The 17,002-nt window shown below is 33.9% G+C and overlaps 5 non-coding genes across 5 annotated transcripts; all 5 read left to right on the top strand.

The window, feature by feature from the left end:
- Positions 1-510: 510 nt before the first annotated feature.
- On the top strand, positions 511-592 carry TRNAL-AAG (transfer RNA leucine (anticodon AAG)). Its single transcript has one exon. It is a non-coding gene; the product is annotated as a tRNA-Leu (tRNA).
- Positions 593-2,122: 1,530 nt separating this feature from the next.
- Positions 2,123-2,204, top strand: TRNAL-AAG (transfer RNA leucine (anticodon AAG)). The gene has a single exon. It is a non-coding gene; the product is annotated as a tRNA-Leu (tRNA).
- A 4,758-nt stretch (positions 2,205-6,962) lies between these two features.
- Positions 6,963-7,044, top strand: TRNAL-AAG (transfer RNA leucine (anticodon AAG)). The gene has a single exon. It is a non-coding gene; the product is annotated as a tRNA-Leu (tRNA).
- Positions 7,045-8,576: 1,532 nt separating this feature from the next.
- Positions 8,577-8,658, top strand: TRNAL-AAG (transfer RNA leucine (anticodon AAG)). Its single transcript has one exon. It is a non-coding gene; the product is annotated as a tRNA-Leu (tRNA).
- Positions 8,659-11,228: 2,570 nt separating this feature from the next.
- TRNAL-UAG (transfer RNA leucine (anticodon UAG)) lies at positions 11,229-11,310 on the top strand. Its single transcript has one exon. It is a non-coding gene; the product is annotated as a tRNA-Leu (tRNA).
- The last annotated feature ends 5,692 nt before the right edge of the window (positions 11,311-17,002 follow it).

The raw sequence follows: 17,002 nt of genomic DNA, 5'->3' as shown, positions 1-17,002 counted from the left end.
TGCAAATTAGCATGTGATATAATCTTCTTTTGTATTTGTATGATTTAGCAGTTTTCAGTTAAGATAAAGACCGTTGATAGAATCTTTGTTTTTGCCTAATGTTTAGAGACATGCCCATTTTCCAAAATGTACTAATTTTAAATGTTGTCAAATGTACTTCACTTTCTCTAAGGAAGCTTAATTAATCATGCTGTTTAAGGTAGCATGACCGAGTAGTCTAAGGCGCTGGATTTAGGCTCCAGTCTCTTTGGAGGCGTGGGTTCAAATCCCACTGCTGCCAACATCTTGAGGTTTTGAAAACCTTTTCAGCTTATATTTATGATTTTGCTAATAGAAAAATTAGCATATTTTTGTATGAGTGCGTGCTTTGCATTTTTGGAAAAGACAAAAGATAGAATCATTGCTTTTTCCTTTTTGTTTAGAGACCTATCCATTTTCCACAATGCACAAGTTTAAAATGTAGTCAGATACACTAAACGTACTCTAAGGAAGCTCTTTAATGATGCATTAGGTAGCATGGCCGAGCGGTCTAAGGCGCTGGATTAAGGCTCCAGTCTCTTCGGAGGCGTGGGTTCAAATCCCACTGCTGCCAGTATTATGAGGTTTTGAGAACCCTTTGATCTAATTCTTATGATTTTGTATTTTCATGAGTGTGTTAACTTCTGTTTAGGAAAAGACAGTTGAAAGAATCATTGATTTTTCCTATTGTTAAGAGACTGACCCATATTCCAACAGACTTGTGAGTTCAAATCCCACTGCTGCCACTAGTATGAGTTCTTTTAAACCTTTTTATCTCATTCTTATAATTATGCTAACATGCAAAATTAGCATATGCTTTAAACCCACTGCTGCCAGTATTATGAGATCTTGAAATGTTTTTGTACATTCTTATGATTTTGCTAGCATGCAAATTAGCATGTGATTTAATCTTCTTTTGTATTTGCATGATTTTGCAGTTTTCAGTTCAGATAAAGACTGTTGAAAGAATCCTTGCTTTTTTCTAATGTTTAGAGACATGCCCATTCAAATCCCACTGCTGCCATTATTATGAGGTTTTGAGAACCCTTTGATCTAATTCTGAGTATTTTGTATTTCCATGAGTGTGTGCATTTCTGTTTTGGAAAAGACAGTTGAAAGAATCATTGATTGTTCCTATTGTTTAGAGACTTACCTAAATTTTAACAGACTTGTGGGTTCAAATGCCACTAGTATGAGTTCTTTTAAACCTTTTTATCTTATTCTTATAATTATGCTAACATGCAAAATTAGCATATGCTTTAAACCCACTGCTGCCAGTATTATGAGATCTTGAAATGTTTTTGTACTTATTCTTATGATTTTGCTAGCATGCAAATTAGCATGTGATTTAATCTTCTTTTGTATTTGCATGATTTTGCAGTTTTCAGTTCAGATAAAGACTGTTGAAAGAATCCTTGCTTTTTTCTAATGTTTAGAGACATGCCCATTCAAATCCCACTGCTGCCATTATTATGAGGTTTTGAGAACCCTTTGATCTAATTCTTATGATTTTGTATTTTCATGAGTGTGTTAATTTCTGTTTAGAAAGAGACAGTTGAAAGAATCATTGATTTTTCCTATTGTTAAGAGACATGCAAATTAGCATGTGATATAATCTTCTTTTGTATTTGTATGATTTAGCAGTTTTCAGTTAAGATAAAGACCGTTGATAGAATCTTTGTTTTTGCCTAATGTTTAGAGACATGCCCATTTTCCAAAATGTACTAATTTTAAATGTTGTCAAATGTACTTCACTTTCTCTAAGGAAGCTTAATTAATCATGCTGTTTAAGGTAGCATGACCGAGTAGTCTAAGGCGCTGGATTTAGGCTCCAGTCTCTTTGGAGGCGTGGGTTCAAATCCCACTGCTGCCAACATCTTGAGGTTTTGAAAACCTTTTCAGCTTATATTTATGATTTTGCTAATAGAAAAATTAGCATATTTTTGTATGAGTGCGTGCTTTGCTTTTTTGGAAAAGACAAAAGATAGAATCATTGCTTTTTCCTTTTTGTTTAGAGACCTATCCATTTTCCACAATGCACAAGTTTAAAATGTAGTCAGATACACTAAACTTACTCTAAGGAAGCTCTTTTAATGATGCATTAGGTAGCATGGCCGAGCGGTCTAAGGCGCTGGATTAAGGCTCCAGACTCTTCGGAGGCGTGGGTTCAAATCCCACTGCTGCCAGTATTATGAGGTTTTGAGAACCCTTTGATCTAATTCTTATGATTTTGTATTTTCATGAGTGTGTTAACTTCTGTTTAGGAAAAGACAGTTGAAAGAATCATTGATTTTTCCTATTGTTAAGAGACTTACCCATATTCCAACAGACTTGTGAGTTCAAATCCCACTGCTGCCACTAGTATGAGTTCTTTTAAACCTTTTTATCTCATTCTTATAATTATGCTAACATGCAAAATTAGCATATGCTTTAAACCCACTGCTGCCAGTATTATGAGATCTTGAAATGTTTTTGTACTTATTCTTATGATTTTGCTAGCATGCAAATTAGCATGTGATTTAATCTTCTTTTGTATTTGCATGATTTTGCAGTTTTCAGTTCAGATAAAGACTGTTGAAAGAATCCTTGCTTTTTTCTAATGTTTAGAGACATGCCCATTCAAATCCCACTGCTGCCATTATTATGAGGTTTTGAGAACCCTTTGATCTAATTCTGAGTATTTTGTATTTCCATGAGTGTGTGCATTTCTGTTTTGGAAAAGACAGTTGAAAGAATCATTGATTGTTCCTATTGTTTAGAGACTTACCTAAATTTTAACAGACTTGTGGGTTCAAATGCCACTAGTATGAGTTCTTTTAAACCTTTTTATCTTATTCTTATAATTATGCTAACATGCAAAATTAGCATATGCTTTAAACCCACTGCTGCCAGTATTATGAGATCTTGAAATGTTTTTGTACTTATTCTTATGATTTTGCTAACATGCAAATTAGCATGTGATTTAATCTTCTTTTGTATTTGCATGATTTTGCAGTTTTCAGTTCAGATAAAGACTGTTGATAGAATCCTTGCTTTTTTCTAATGTTTAGAGACATGCCCATTCAAATCCCACTGCTGCCATTATTATGAGGTTTTGAGAACCCTTTGATCTAATTCTTATGATTTTGTATTTTCATGAGTGTGTTAATTTCTGTTTAGGAAAAGACAGTTGAAAGAATCATTGATTTTTCCTATTGTTAAGAGACATGCAAATTAGCATGTGATATAATCTTCTTTTGTATTTGTATGATTTAGCAGTTTTCAGTTAAGATAAAGACCGTTGATAGAATCTTTGTTTTTGCCTAATGTTTAGAGACATGCCCATTTTCCAAAATGTACTAATTTTAAATGTTGTCAAATGTACTTCACTTTCTCTAAGGAAGCTTAATTAATCATGCTGTTTAAGGTAGCATGGCCAAGTGGTCTAAGGCGCTGGATTTAGGCTACAGTCTCTTTGGAGGCGTGGGTTCAAATCCCACTGCTGCCAACATATTGAGGTTTTGAAAACCTTTTCAGCTTATATTTATGATTTTGCTAACAGAAAAATTAGCATATTTTTGTATGAGTGCGTGCTTTGCTTTTTTGGAAAAGACAAAAGATAGAATCATTGCTTTTTCCTTTTTGTTTAGAGACCTATCCATTTTCCACAATGCACAAGTTTAAAATGTAGTCAGATACACTAAACTTACTCTAAGGAAGCTCTTTTAATGATTCATTAGGTAGCATGGCCGAGCGGTCTAAGGCGCTGGATTAAGGCTCCAGTCTCTTCGGATGCGTGGGTTCAAATCCCACTGCTGCCAGTATTATGAGGTTTTGAGAACCCTTTGATCTAATTCTTATGATTTTGTATTTTCATGAGTGTGTTAACTTCTGTTTAGGAAAAGACAGTTGAAAGAATCATTGATTTTTCCTATTGTTAAGAGACTTACCCATATTCCAACAGACTTGTGAGTTCAAATCCCACTGCTGCCACTAGTATGAGTTCTTTTAAACCTTTTTATCTCATTCTTATAATTATGCTAACATGCAAAATTAGCATATGCTTTAAACCCACTGCTGCCAGTATTATGAGATCTTGAAATGTTTTTGTACTTATTCTTATGATTTTGCTAGCATGCAAATTAGCATGTGATTTAATCTTCTTTTGTATTTGCATGATTTTGCAGTTTTCAGTTCAGATAAAGACTGTTGAAAGAATCCTTGCTTTTTTCTAATGTTTAGAGACATGCCCATTCAAATCCCACTGCTGCCATTATTATGAGGTTTTGAGAACCCTTTGATCTAATTCTGAGTATTTTGTATTTCCATGAGTGTGTGCATTTCTGTTTTGGAAAAGACAGTTGAAAGAATCATTGATTGTTCCTATTGTTTAGAGACTTACCTAAATTTTAACAGACTTGTGGGTTCAAATGCCACTAGTATGAGTTCTTTTAAACCTTTTTATCTTATTCTTATAATTATGCTAACATGCAAAATTAGCATATGCTTTAAACCCACTGCTGCCAGTATTATGAGATCTTGAAATGTTTTTGTACTTATTCTTATGATTTTGCTAGCATGCAAATTAGCATGTGATTTAATCTTCTTTTGTATTTGCATGATTTTGCAGTTTTCAGTTCAGATAAAGACTGTTGAAAGAATCCTTGCTTTTTTCTAATGTTTAGAGACATGCCCATTCAAATCCCACTGCTGCCATTATTATGAGGTTTTGAGAACCCTTTGATCTAATTCTTATGATTTTGTATTTTCATGAGTGTGTTAATTTCTGTTTAGAAAGAGACAGTTGAAAGAATCATTGATTTTTCCTATTGTTAAGAGACATGCAAATTAGCATGTGATATAATCTTCTTTTGTATTTGTATGATTTAGCAGTTTTCAGTTAAGATAAAGACCGTTGATAGAATCTTTGTTTTTGCCTAATGTTTAGAGACATGCCCATTTTCCAAAATGTACTAATTTTAAATGTTGTCAAATGTACTTCACTTTCTCTAAGGAAGCTTAATTAATCATGCTGTTTAAGGTAGCATGACCGAGTAGTCTAAGGCGCTGGATTTAGGCTCCAGTCTCTTTGGAGGCGTGGGTTCAAATCCCACTGCTGCCAACATCTTGAGGTTTTGAAAACCTTTTCAGCTTATATTTATGATTTTGCTAATAGAAAAATTAGCATATTTTTGTATGAGTGCGTGCTTTGCTTTTTTGGAAAAGACAAAAGATAGAATCATTGCTTTTTCCTTTTTGTTTAGAGACCTATCCATTTTCCACAATGCACAAGTTTAAAATGTAGTCAGATACACTAAACGTACTCTAAGGAAGCTCTTTAATGATGCATTAGGTAGCATGGCCGAGCGGTCTAAGGCGCTGGATTAAGGCTCCAGTCTCTTCGGATGCGTGGGTTCAAATCCCACTGCTGCCAGTATTATGAGGTTTTGAGAACCCTTTGATCTAATTCTTATGATTTTGTATTTTCATGAGTGTGTTAACTTCTGTTTAGGAAAAGACAGTTGAAAGAATCATTGATTTTTCCTATTGTTAAGAGACTTACCCATATTCCAACAGACTTGTGAGTTCAAATCCCACTGCTGCCACTAGTATGAGTTCTTTTAAACCTTTTTATCTCATTCTTATAATTATGCTAACATGCAAAATTAGCATATGCTTTAAACCCACTGCTGCCAGTATTATGAGATCTTGAAATGTTTTTGTACTTATTCTTATGATTTTGCTAGCATGCAAATTAGCATGTGATTTAATCTTCTTTTGTATTTGCATGATTTTGCAGTTTTCAGTTCAGATAAAGACTGTTGAAAGAATCCTTGCTTTTTTCTAATGTTTAGAGACATGCCCATTCAAATCCCACTGCTGCCATTATTATGAGGTTTTGAGAACCCTTTGATCTAATTCTGAGTATTTTGTATTTCCATGAGTGTGTGCATTTCTGTTTTGGAAAAGACAGTTGAAAGAATCATTGATTGTTCCTATTGTTTAGAGACTTACCTAAATTTTAACAGACTTGTGGGTTCAAATGCCACTAGTATGAGTTCTTTTAAACCTTTTTATCTTATTCTTATAATTATGCTAACATGCAAAATTAGCATATGCTTTAAACCCACTGCTGCCAGTATTATGAGATCTTGAAATGTTTTTGTACTTATTCTTATGATTTTGCTAGCATGCAAATTAGCATGTGATTTAATCTTCTTTTGTATTTGCATGATTTTGCAGTTTTCAGTTCAGATAAAGACTGTTGAAAGAATCCTTGCTTTTTTCTAATGTTTAGAGACATGCCCATTCAAATCCCACTGCTGCCATTATTATGAGGTTTTGAGAACCCTTTGATCTAATTCTTATGATTTTGTATTTTCATGAGTGTGTTAATTTCTGTTTAGAAAGAGACAGTTGAAAGAATCATTGATTTTTCCTATTGTTAAGAGACATGCAAATTAGCATGTGATATAATCTTCTTTTGTATTTGTATGATTTAGCAGTTTTCAGTTAAGATAAAGACCGTTGATAGAATCTTTGTTTTTGCCTAATGTTTAGAGACATGCCCATTTTCCAAAATGTACTAATTTTAAATGTTGTCAAATGTACTTCACTTTCTCTAAGGAAGCTTAATTAATCATGCTGTTTAAGGTAGCATGACCGAGTAGTCTAAGGCGCTGGATTTAGGCTCCAGTCTCTTTGGAGGCGTGGGTTCAAATCCCACTGCTGCCAACATCTTGAGGTTTTGAAAACCTTTTCAGCTTATATTTATGATTTTGCTAATAGAAAAATTAGCATATTTTTGTATGAGTGCGTGCTTTGCTTTTTTGGAAAAGACAAAAGATAGAATCATTGCTTTTTCCTTTTTGTTTAGAGACCTATCCATTTTCCACAATGCACAAGTTTAAAATGTAGTCAGATACACTAAACGTACTCTAAGGAAGCTCTTTAATGATGCATTAGGTAGCATGGCCGAGCGGTCTAAGGCGCTGGATTAAGGCTCCAGTCTCTTCGGAGGCGTGGGTTCAAATCCCACTGCTGCCAGTATTATGAGGTTTTGAGAACCCTTTGATCTAATTCTTATGATTTTGTATTTTCATGAGTGTGTTAACTTCTGTTTAGGAAAAGACAGTTGAAAGAATCATTGATTTTTCCTATTGTTAAGAGACTTACCCATATTCCAACAGACTTGTGAGTTCAAATCCCACTGCTGCCACTAGTATGAGTTCTTTTAAACCTTTTTATCTCATTCTTATAATTATGCTAACATGCAAAATTAGCATATGCTTTAAACCCACTGCTGCCAGTATTATGAGATCTTGAAATGTTTTTGTACTTATTCTTATGATTTTGCTAGCATGCAAATTAGCATGTGATTTAATCTTCTTTTGTATTTGCATGATTTTGCAGTTTTCAGTTCAGATAAAGACTGTTGAAAGAATCCTTGCTTTTTTCTAATGTTTAGAGACATGCCCATTCAAATCCCACTGCTGCCATTATTATGAGGTTTTGAGAACCCTTTGATCTAATTCTGAGTATTTTGTATTTCCATGAGTGTGTGCATTTCTGTTTTGGAAAAGACAGTTGAAAGAATCATTGATTGTTCCTATTGTTTAGAGACTTACCTAAATTTTAACAGACTTGTGGGTTCAAATGCCACTAGTATGAGTTCTTTTAAACCTTTTTATCTTATTCTTATAATTATGCTAACATGCAAAATTAGCATATGCTTTAAACCCACTGCTGCCAGTATTATGAGATCTTGAAATGTTTTTGTACTTATTCTTATGATTTTGCTAGCATGCAAATTAGCATGTGATTTAATCTTCTTTTGTATTTGCATGATTTTGCAGTTTTCAGTTCAGATAAAGACTGTTGAAAGAATCCTTGCTTTTTTCTAATGTTTAGAGACATGCCCATTCAAATCCCACTGCTGCCATTATTATGAGGTTTTGAGAACCCTTTGATCTAATTCTTATGATTTTGTATTTTCGTAAGTGTGTTAATTTCTGTTTAGAAAGAGACAGTTGAAAGAATCATTGATTTTTCCTATTGTTAAGAGACATGCAAATTAGCATGTGATATAATCTTCTTTTGTATTTGTATGATTTAGCAGTTTTCAGTTAAGATAAAGACCGTTGATAGAATCTTTGTTTTTGCCTAATGTTTAGAGACATGCCCATTTTCCAAAATGTACTAATTTTAAATGTTGTCAAATGTACTTCACTTTCTCTAAGGAAGCTTAATTAATCATGCTGTTTAAGGTAGCATGACCGAGTAGTCTAAGGCGCTGGATTTAGGCTCCAGTCTCTTTGGAGGCGTGGGTTCAAATCCCACTGCTGCCAACATCTTGAGGTTTTGAAAACCTTTTCAGCTTATATTTATGATTTTGCTAATAGAAAAATTAGCATATTTTTGTATGAGTGCGTGCTTTGCTTTTTTGGAAAAGACAAAAGATAGAATCATTGCTTTTTCCTTTTTGTTTAGAGACCTATCCATTTTCCACAATGCACAAGTTTAAAATGTAGTCAGATACACTAAACTTACTCTAAGGAAGCTCTTTTAATGATGCATTAGGTAGCATGGCCGAGCGGTCTAAGGCGCTGGATTAAGGCTCCAGTCTCTTCGGAGGCGTGGGTTCAAATCCCACTGCTGCCAGTATTATGAGGTTTTGAGAACCCTTTGATCTAATTCTTATGATTTTGTATTTTCATGAGTGTGTTAACTTCTGTTTAGGAAAAGACAGTTGAAAGAATCATTGATTTTTCCTATTGTTAAGAGACTTACCCATATTCCAACAGACTTGTGAGTTCAAATCCCACTGCTGCCACTAGTATGAGTTCTTTTAAACCTTTTTATCTCATTCTTATAATTATGCTAACATGCAAAATTAGCATATGCTTTAAACCCACTGCTGCCAGTATTATGAGATCTTGAAATGTTTTTGTACTTATTCTTATGATTTTGCTAGCATGCAAATTAGCATGTGATTTAATCTTCTTTTGTATTTGCATGATTTTGCAGTTTTCAGTTCAGATAAAGACTGTTGAAAGAATCCTTGCTTTTTTCTAATGTTTAGAGACATGCCCATTCAAATCCCACTGCTGCCATTATTATGAGGTTTTGAGAACCCTTTGATCTAATTCTGAGTATTTTGTATTTCCATGAGTGTGTGCATTTCTGTTTTGGAAAAGACAGTTGAAAGAATCATTGATTGTTCCTATTGTTTAGAGACTTACCTAAATTTTAACAGACTTGTGGGTTCAAATGCCACTAGTATGAGTTCTTTTAAACCTTTTTATCTTATTCTTATAATTATGCTAACATGCAAAATTAGCATATGCTTTAAACCCACTGCTGCCAGTATTATGAGATCTTGAAATGTTTTTGTACTTATTCTTATGATTTTGCTAACATGCAAATTAGCATGTGATTTAATCTTCTTTTGTATTTGCATGATTTTGCAGTTTTCAGTTCAGATAAGGACTGTTGATAGAATCCTTGCTTTTTTCTAATGTTTAGAGACATGCCCATTCAAATCCCACTGCTGCCATTATTATGAGGTTTTGAGAACCCTTTGATCTAATTCTTATGATTTTGTATTTTCATGAGTGTGTTAATTTCTGTTTAGGAAAAGACAGTTGAAAGAATCATTGATTTTTCCTATTGTTAAGAGACATGCAAATTAGCATGTGATATAATCTTCTTTTGTATTTGTATGATTTAGCAGTTTTCAGTTAAGATAAAGACCGTTGATAGAATCTTTGTTTTTGCCTAATGTTTAGAGACATGCCCATTTTCCAAAATGTACTAATTTTAAATGTTGTCAAATGTACTTCACTTTCTCTAAGGAAGCTTAATTAATCATGCTGTTTAAGGTAGCATGGCCAAGTGGTCTAAGGCGCTGGATTTAGGCTACAGTCTCTTTGGAGGCGTGGGTTCAAATCCCACTGCTGCCAACATATTGAGGTTTTGAAAACCTTTTCAGCTTATATTTATGATTTTGCTAACAGAAAAATTAGCATATTTTTGTATGAGTGCGTGCTTTGCTTTTTTGGAAAAGACAAAAGATAGAATCATTGCTTTTTCCTTTTTGTTTAGAGACCTATCCATTTTCCACAATGCACAAGTTTAAAATGTAGTCAGATACACTAAACTTACTCTAAGGAAGCTCTTTTAATGATTCATTAGGTAGCATGGCCGAGCGGTCTAAGGCGCTGGATTAAGGCTCCAGTCTCTTCGGATGCGTGGGTTCAAATCCCACTGCTGCCAGTATTATGAGGTTTTGAGAACCCTTTGATCTAATTCTTATGATTTTGTATTTTCATGAGTGTGTTAACTTCTGCTTAGGAAAAGACATTTGAAAGAATCATTGATTTTTCCAATTGTTAAGAGACTTACCCATATTCCAACAGACTTGTGAGTTCAAATCCCACTGCTGCCACTAGTATGAGTTCTTTTAAACCTTTTTATCTCATTCTTATAATTATGCTAACATGCAAAATTAGCATATGCTTTAAACCCACTGCTGCCAGTATTATGAGATCTTGAAATGTTTTTGTACTTATTCTTATGATTTTGCTAGCATGCAAATTAGCATGTGATTTAATCTTCTTTTGTATTTGCATGATTTTGCAGTTTTCAGTTCAGATAAAGACTGTTGAAAGAATCCTTGCTTTTTTCTAATGTTTAGAGACATGCCCATTCAAATCCCACTGCTGCCATTATTATGAGGTTTTGAGAACCCTTTGATCTAATTCTGAGTATTTTGTATTTCCATGAGTGTGTGCATTTCTGTTTTGGAAAAGACAGTTGAAAGAATCATTGATTGATCCTATTGTTTAGAGACTTACCTAAATTTTAACAGACTTGTGGGTTCAAATGCCACTAGTATGAGTTCTTTTAAACCTTTTTATCTTATTCTTATAATTATGCTAACATGCAAAATTAGCATATGCTTTAAACCCACTGCTGCCAGTATTATGAGATCTTGAAATGTTTTTGTACTTATTCTTATGATTTTGCTAACATGCAAATTAGCATGTGATTTAATCTTCTTTTGTATTTGCATGATTTTGCAGTTTTCAGTTCAGATAAAGACCGTTGATAGAATCTTTGTTTTTGCCTAATGTTTAGAGACATGCCCATTTTCCAAAATGTACTAATTTTAAATGTTGTCAAATGTACTTCACTTACTCTAAGGAAGCTTAATTAATCATGCTGTTTAAGGTAGCATGGCCGAGTGGTCTAAGGCGCTGGATTTAGGCTCCAGTCTCTTAGGAGGCGTGGGTTCAAATCCCACTGCTGCCAACATATTGAGGTTTTGAAAACCTTTTCAGCTTATATTTATGATTTTGCTAACAGAAAAATTAGCATATTTTTGTATGAGTGCGTGCTTTGCTTTTTTGGAAAAGACAAAAGATAGAATCATTGCTTTTTCCTTTTTGTTTAGAGACCTATCCATTTTCCACAATGCACAAGTTTAAAATGTAGTCAGATACACTAAACTTACTCTAAGGAAGCTCTTTTAATGATGCATTAGGTAGCATGGCCGAGCGGTCTAAGGCGCTGGATTAAGGCTCCAGTCTCTTCGGAGGCGTGGGTCCAAATCCCACTGCTGCCAGTATTATGAGGTTTTGAGAACCCTTTGATCTAATTCTGAGTATTTTGTATTTCCATGAGTGTGTGCATTTTTTGTTTTGGAAAAGACAGTTGAAAGAATCATTGATTGTTCCTATTGTTTAGAGACTTACCTAAATTTTAACAGACTTGTGGGTTCAAATGCCACTAGTATGAGTTCTTTTAAACCTTTTTATCTCATTCTTATAATTATGCTAACATGCAAAATTAGCATATGCTTTAAACCCACTGCTGCCAGTATTATGAGATCTTAAAATGTTTTTGTACTTATTCTTATGATTTTGCTAGCATGCAAATTAGCATATGATTTAATCTTCTTTTGCATTTGCATGATTTTGCAGTTTTCAGTTAAGATAAAGACTGTTGAAAGAATCCTTGCATTTTTCTAATGTTTAGAGACATGCCTATTCAAATCCCACTGCTGCCATTATTATGAGGTTTTGAGAACCCTTTGATCTAATTCTTATGATTTTGTACTTTCATGAGTGTGTTAATTTCTGTTTAGGAAAAGACAGTTGAAAGAATCATTGATTTTTCCTATTGTTAAGATACTTACCCATATTCCAACAGACTTGTGAGTTCAAATCCCACTGCTGCCACTAGTATGAGTTCTTTTAAACCTTTTTATCTAATTCTTATAATTATGCTAACATGCAAAATTAGCATATGCTTTAATCTCACTGCTGCCAGTATTATGAGATCTTGAAATGTTTTTGTACTTATTCTTATGATTTTGCTAGCATGCAAATTAGCATGTGATATAGTCTTCTTTTGTATTTGTATGATTTAGCAGTTTTCAGTTAAGATAAAGACCGTTGATAGAATCTTTGTTTTTGCCTAATGTTTAGAGACATGCCCATTTTCCAAAATGTACTAATTTTAAATGTTGTCAAATGTACTTCACTTTCTCTAAGGAAGCTTAATTAATCATGCTGTTTAAGGTAGCATGACCGAGTAGTCTAAGGCGCTGGATTTAGGCTCCAGTCTCTTTGGAGGCGTGGGTTCAAATCCCACTGCTGCCAACATCTTGAGGTTTTGAAAACCTTTTCAGCTTATATTTATGATTTTGCTAATAGAAAAATTAGCATATTTTTGTATGAGTGCGTGCTTTGCTTTTTTGGAAAAGACAAAAGATAGAATCATTGCTTTTTCCTTTTTGTTTAGAGACCTATCCATTTTCCACAATGCACAAGTTTAAAATGTAGTCAGATACACTAAACTTACTCTAAGGAAGCTCTTTTAATGACGCATTAGGTAGCATGGCCGAGCGGTCTAAGGCGCTGGGTTAAGGCTCCAGTCTCTTCAGAGGCGTGGGTTCAAATCCCACTGCTGCCAGTATTATGAGGTTTTGAGAACCCTTTGATCTAATTCTGAGTATTTTGTATTTCCATGAGTGTGTGCATTTCTGTTTTGGAAAAGACAGTTGAAAGAATCATTGATTGTTCCTATTGTTTAGAGACTTACCTAAATTTTAACAGACTTGTGGGTTCAAATGCCACTAGTATGAGTTCTTTTAAACCTTTTTATCTCATTCTTATAATTATGCTAACATGCAAAATTAGCATATGCTTTAAACCCACTGCTGCCAGTATTATGAGATCTTAAAATGTTTTTGTACTTATTCTTATGATTTTGCTAGCATGCATATTAGCATGTGATTTAATCTTCTTTTGTATTTGCATGATTTTGCAGTTTTCAGTTAAGATAAAGACTGTTGAAAGAATCCTTGCATTTTTCTAATGTTTAGAGACATGCCCATTCAAATCCCACTGCTGCCATTATTATGAGGTTTTGAGAACCCTTTGATCTAATTCTAATGATTTTGTACTTTCATGAGTGTGTTAATTTCTGTTTAGGAAAAGACAGTTGAAAGATTCATTGATTTTTCCTATTGTTAAGAGACTTACCCATATTCCAACAGACTTGTGAGTTCAAATCCCACTGCTGCCACTAGTATGAGTTCATTTAAACCTTTTTATCTAATTCTTATAATTATGCTAACATGCAAAATTAGCATATGCTTTAATCTCACTGCTGCCAGTATTATGAGATCTTGAAATGTTTTTGTACTTATTCTTATGATTTTGCTAGCATGCAAATTAGCATGTGATATAGTCTTCTTTTGTATTTGTATGATTTAGCAGTTTTCAGTTAAGATAAAGACCGTTGATAGAATCTTTGTTTTTGCCTAATGTTTAGAGACATGCCCATTTTCCAAAATGTACTAATTTTAAATGTTGTCAAATGTACTTCACTTTCTCTAAGGAAGCTTAATTAATCATGCTGTTTAAGGTAGCATGACCGAGTAGTCTAAGGCGCTGGATTTAGGCTCCAGTCTCTTTGGAGGCGTGGGTTCAAATCCCACTGCTGCCAACATATTGAGGTTTTGAATACCTTTTCAGCTTATATTTATGATTTTGCTAACAGAAAAATTAGCATATTTTTGTATGAGTGCGTGCTTTGCTTTTTTGGAAAAGACAAAAGATAGAATCATTGCTTTTTCCTTTTTGTTTAGAGACCTATCCATTTTCCACAATGCACAAGTTTAAAATGTAGTCAGATACACTAAACTTACTCTAAGGAAGCTCTTTTAATGATGCATTAGGTAGCATGGCCGAGCGGTCTAAGGCGCTGGATTAAGGCTCCAGTCTCTTCGGAGGCGTGGGTCCAAATCCCACTGCTGCCAGTATTATGAGGTTTTGAGAACCCTTTGATCTAATTCTGAGTATTTTGTATTTCCATGAGTGTGTGCATTTTTTGTTTTGGAAAAGACAGTTGAAAGAATCATTGATTGTTCCTATTGTTTAGAGACTTACCTAAATTTTAACAGACTTGTGGGTTCAAATGCCACTAGTATGAGTTCTTTTAAACCTTTTTATCTCATTCTTATAATTATGCTAACATGCAAAATTAGCATATGCTTTAAACCCACTGCTGCCAGTATTATGAGATCTTAAAATGTTTTTGTACTTATTCTTATGATTTTGCTAGCATGCAAATTAGCATATGATTTAATCTTCTTTTGTATTTGCATGATTTTGCAGTTTTCAGTTAAGATAAAGACTGTTGAAAGAATCCTTGCATTTTTCTAATGTTTAGAGACATGCCCATTCAAATCCCACTGCTGCCATTATTATGAGGTTTTGAGAACCCTTTGATCTAATTCTTATGATTTTGTACTTTCATGAGTGTGTTAATTTCTGTTTAGGAAAAGACAGTTGAAAGAATCATTGATTTTTCCTATTGTTAAGATACTTACCCATATTCCAACAGACTTGTGAGTTCAAATCCCACTGCTGCCACTAGTATGAGTTCTTTTAAACCTTTTTATCTAATTCTTATAATTATGCTAACATGCAAAATTAGCATATGCTTTAATCTCACTGCTGCCAGTATTATGAGATCTTGAAATGTTTTTGTACTTATTCTTATGATTTTGCTAGCATGCAAATTAGCATGTGATATAGTCTTCTTTTGTATTTGTATGATTTAGCAGTTTTCAGTTAAGATAAAGACCGTTGATAGAATCTTTGTTTTTGCCTAATGTTTAGAGACATGCCCATTTTCCAAAATGTACTAATTTTAAATGTTGTCAAATGTACTTCACTTTCTCTAAGGAAGCTTAATTAATCATGCTGTTTAAGGTAGCATGACCGAGTAGTCTAAGGCGCTGGATTTAGGCTCCAGTCTCTTTGGAGGCGTGGGTTCAAATCCCACTGCTGCCAACATCTTGAGGTTTTGAAAACCTTTTCAGCTTATATTTATGATTTTGCTAATAGAAAAATTAGCATATTTTTGTATGAGTGCGTGCTTTGCTTTTTTGGAAAAGACAAAAGATAGAATCATTGCTTTTTCCTTTTTGTTTAGAGACCTATCCATTTTCCACAATGCACAAGTTTAAAATGTAGTCAGATACACTAAACTTACTCTAAGGAAGCTCTTTTAATGACGCATTAGGTAGCATGGCCGAGCGGTCTAAGGCGCTGGGTTAAGGCTCCAGTCTCTTCAGAGGCGTGGGTTCAAATCCCACTGCTGCCAGTATTATGAGGTTTTGAGAACCCTTTGATCTAATTCTGAGTATTTTGTATTTCCATGAGTGTGTGCATTTCTGTTTTGGAAAAGACAGTTGAAAGAATCATTGATTGTTCCTATTGTTTAGAGACTTACCTAAATTTTAACAGACTTGTGGGTTCAAATGCCACTAGTATGAGTTCTTTTAAACCTTTTTATCTCATTCTTATAATTATGCTAACATGCAAAATTAGCATATGCTTTAAACCCACTGCTGCCAGTATTATGAGATCTTAAAATGTTTTTGTACTTATTCTTATGATTTTGCTAGCATGCATATTAGCATGTGATTTAATCTTCTTTTGTATTTGCATGATTTTGCAGTTTTCAGTTAAGATAAAGACTGTTGAAAGAATCCTTGCATTTTTCTAATGTTTAGAGACATGCCCATTCAAATCCCACTGCTGCCATTATTATGAGGTTTTGAGAACCCTTTGATCTAATTCTAATGATTTTGTACTTTCATGAGTGTGTTAATTTCTGTTTAGGAAAAGACAGTTGAAAGATTCATTGATTTTTCCTATTGTTAAGAGACTTACCCATATTCCAACAGACTTGTGAGTTCAAATCCCACTGCTGCCACTAGTATGAGTTCATTTAAACCTTTTTATCTAATTCTTATAATTATGCTAACATGCAAAATTAGCATATGCTTTAATCTCACTGCTGCCAGTATTATGAGATCTTGAAATGTTTTTGTACTTATTCTTATGATTTTGCTAGCATGCAAATTAGCATGTGATATAGTCTTCTTTTGTATTTGTATGATTTAGCAGTTTTCAGTTAAGATAAAGACCGTTGATAGAATCTTTGTTTTTGCCTAATGTTTAGAGACATGCCCATTTTCCAAAATGTACTAATTTTAAATGTTGTCAAATGTACTTCACTTTCTCTAAGGAAGCTTAATTAATCATGCTGTTTAAGGTAGCATGACCGAGTAGTCTAAGGCGCTGGATTTAGGCTCCAGTCTCTTTGGAGGCGTGGGTTCAAATCCCACTGCTGCCAACATATTGAGGTTTTGAATACCTTTTCAGCTTATATTTATGATTTTGCTAACAGAAAAATTAGCATATTTTTGTATGAGTGCGTGCTTTGCTTTTTTGGAAAAGACAAAAGATAGAATCATTGCTTTTTCCTTTTTGTTTAGAGACCTATCCATTTTCCACAATGCACAAGTTTAAAATGTAGTCAGATACACTAAACTTACTCTAAGGAAGCTCTTTTAATGATGCATTAGGTAGCATGGCCGAGCGGTCTAAGGCGCTGGATTAAGGCTCCAGTCTCTTCGGAG

Source organism: Ranitomeya variabilis, chromosome 5 (assembly GCF_051348905.1).
Source record: "Ranitomeya variabilis isolate aRanVar5 chromosome 5, aRanVar5.hap1, whole genome shotgun sequence".
Classification (NCBI taxonomy): Eukaryota; Metazoa; Chordata; class Amphibia; order Anura; family Dendrobatidae; genus Ranitomeya; species Ranitomeya variabilis.
Note: the sequence above shows the minus strand (reverse complement) of the source record. Positions and strands in the feature narration are given on the sequence as shown.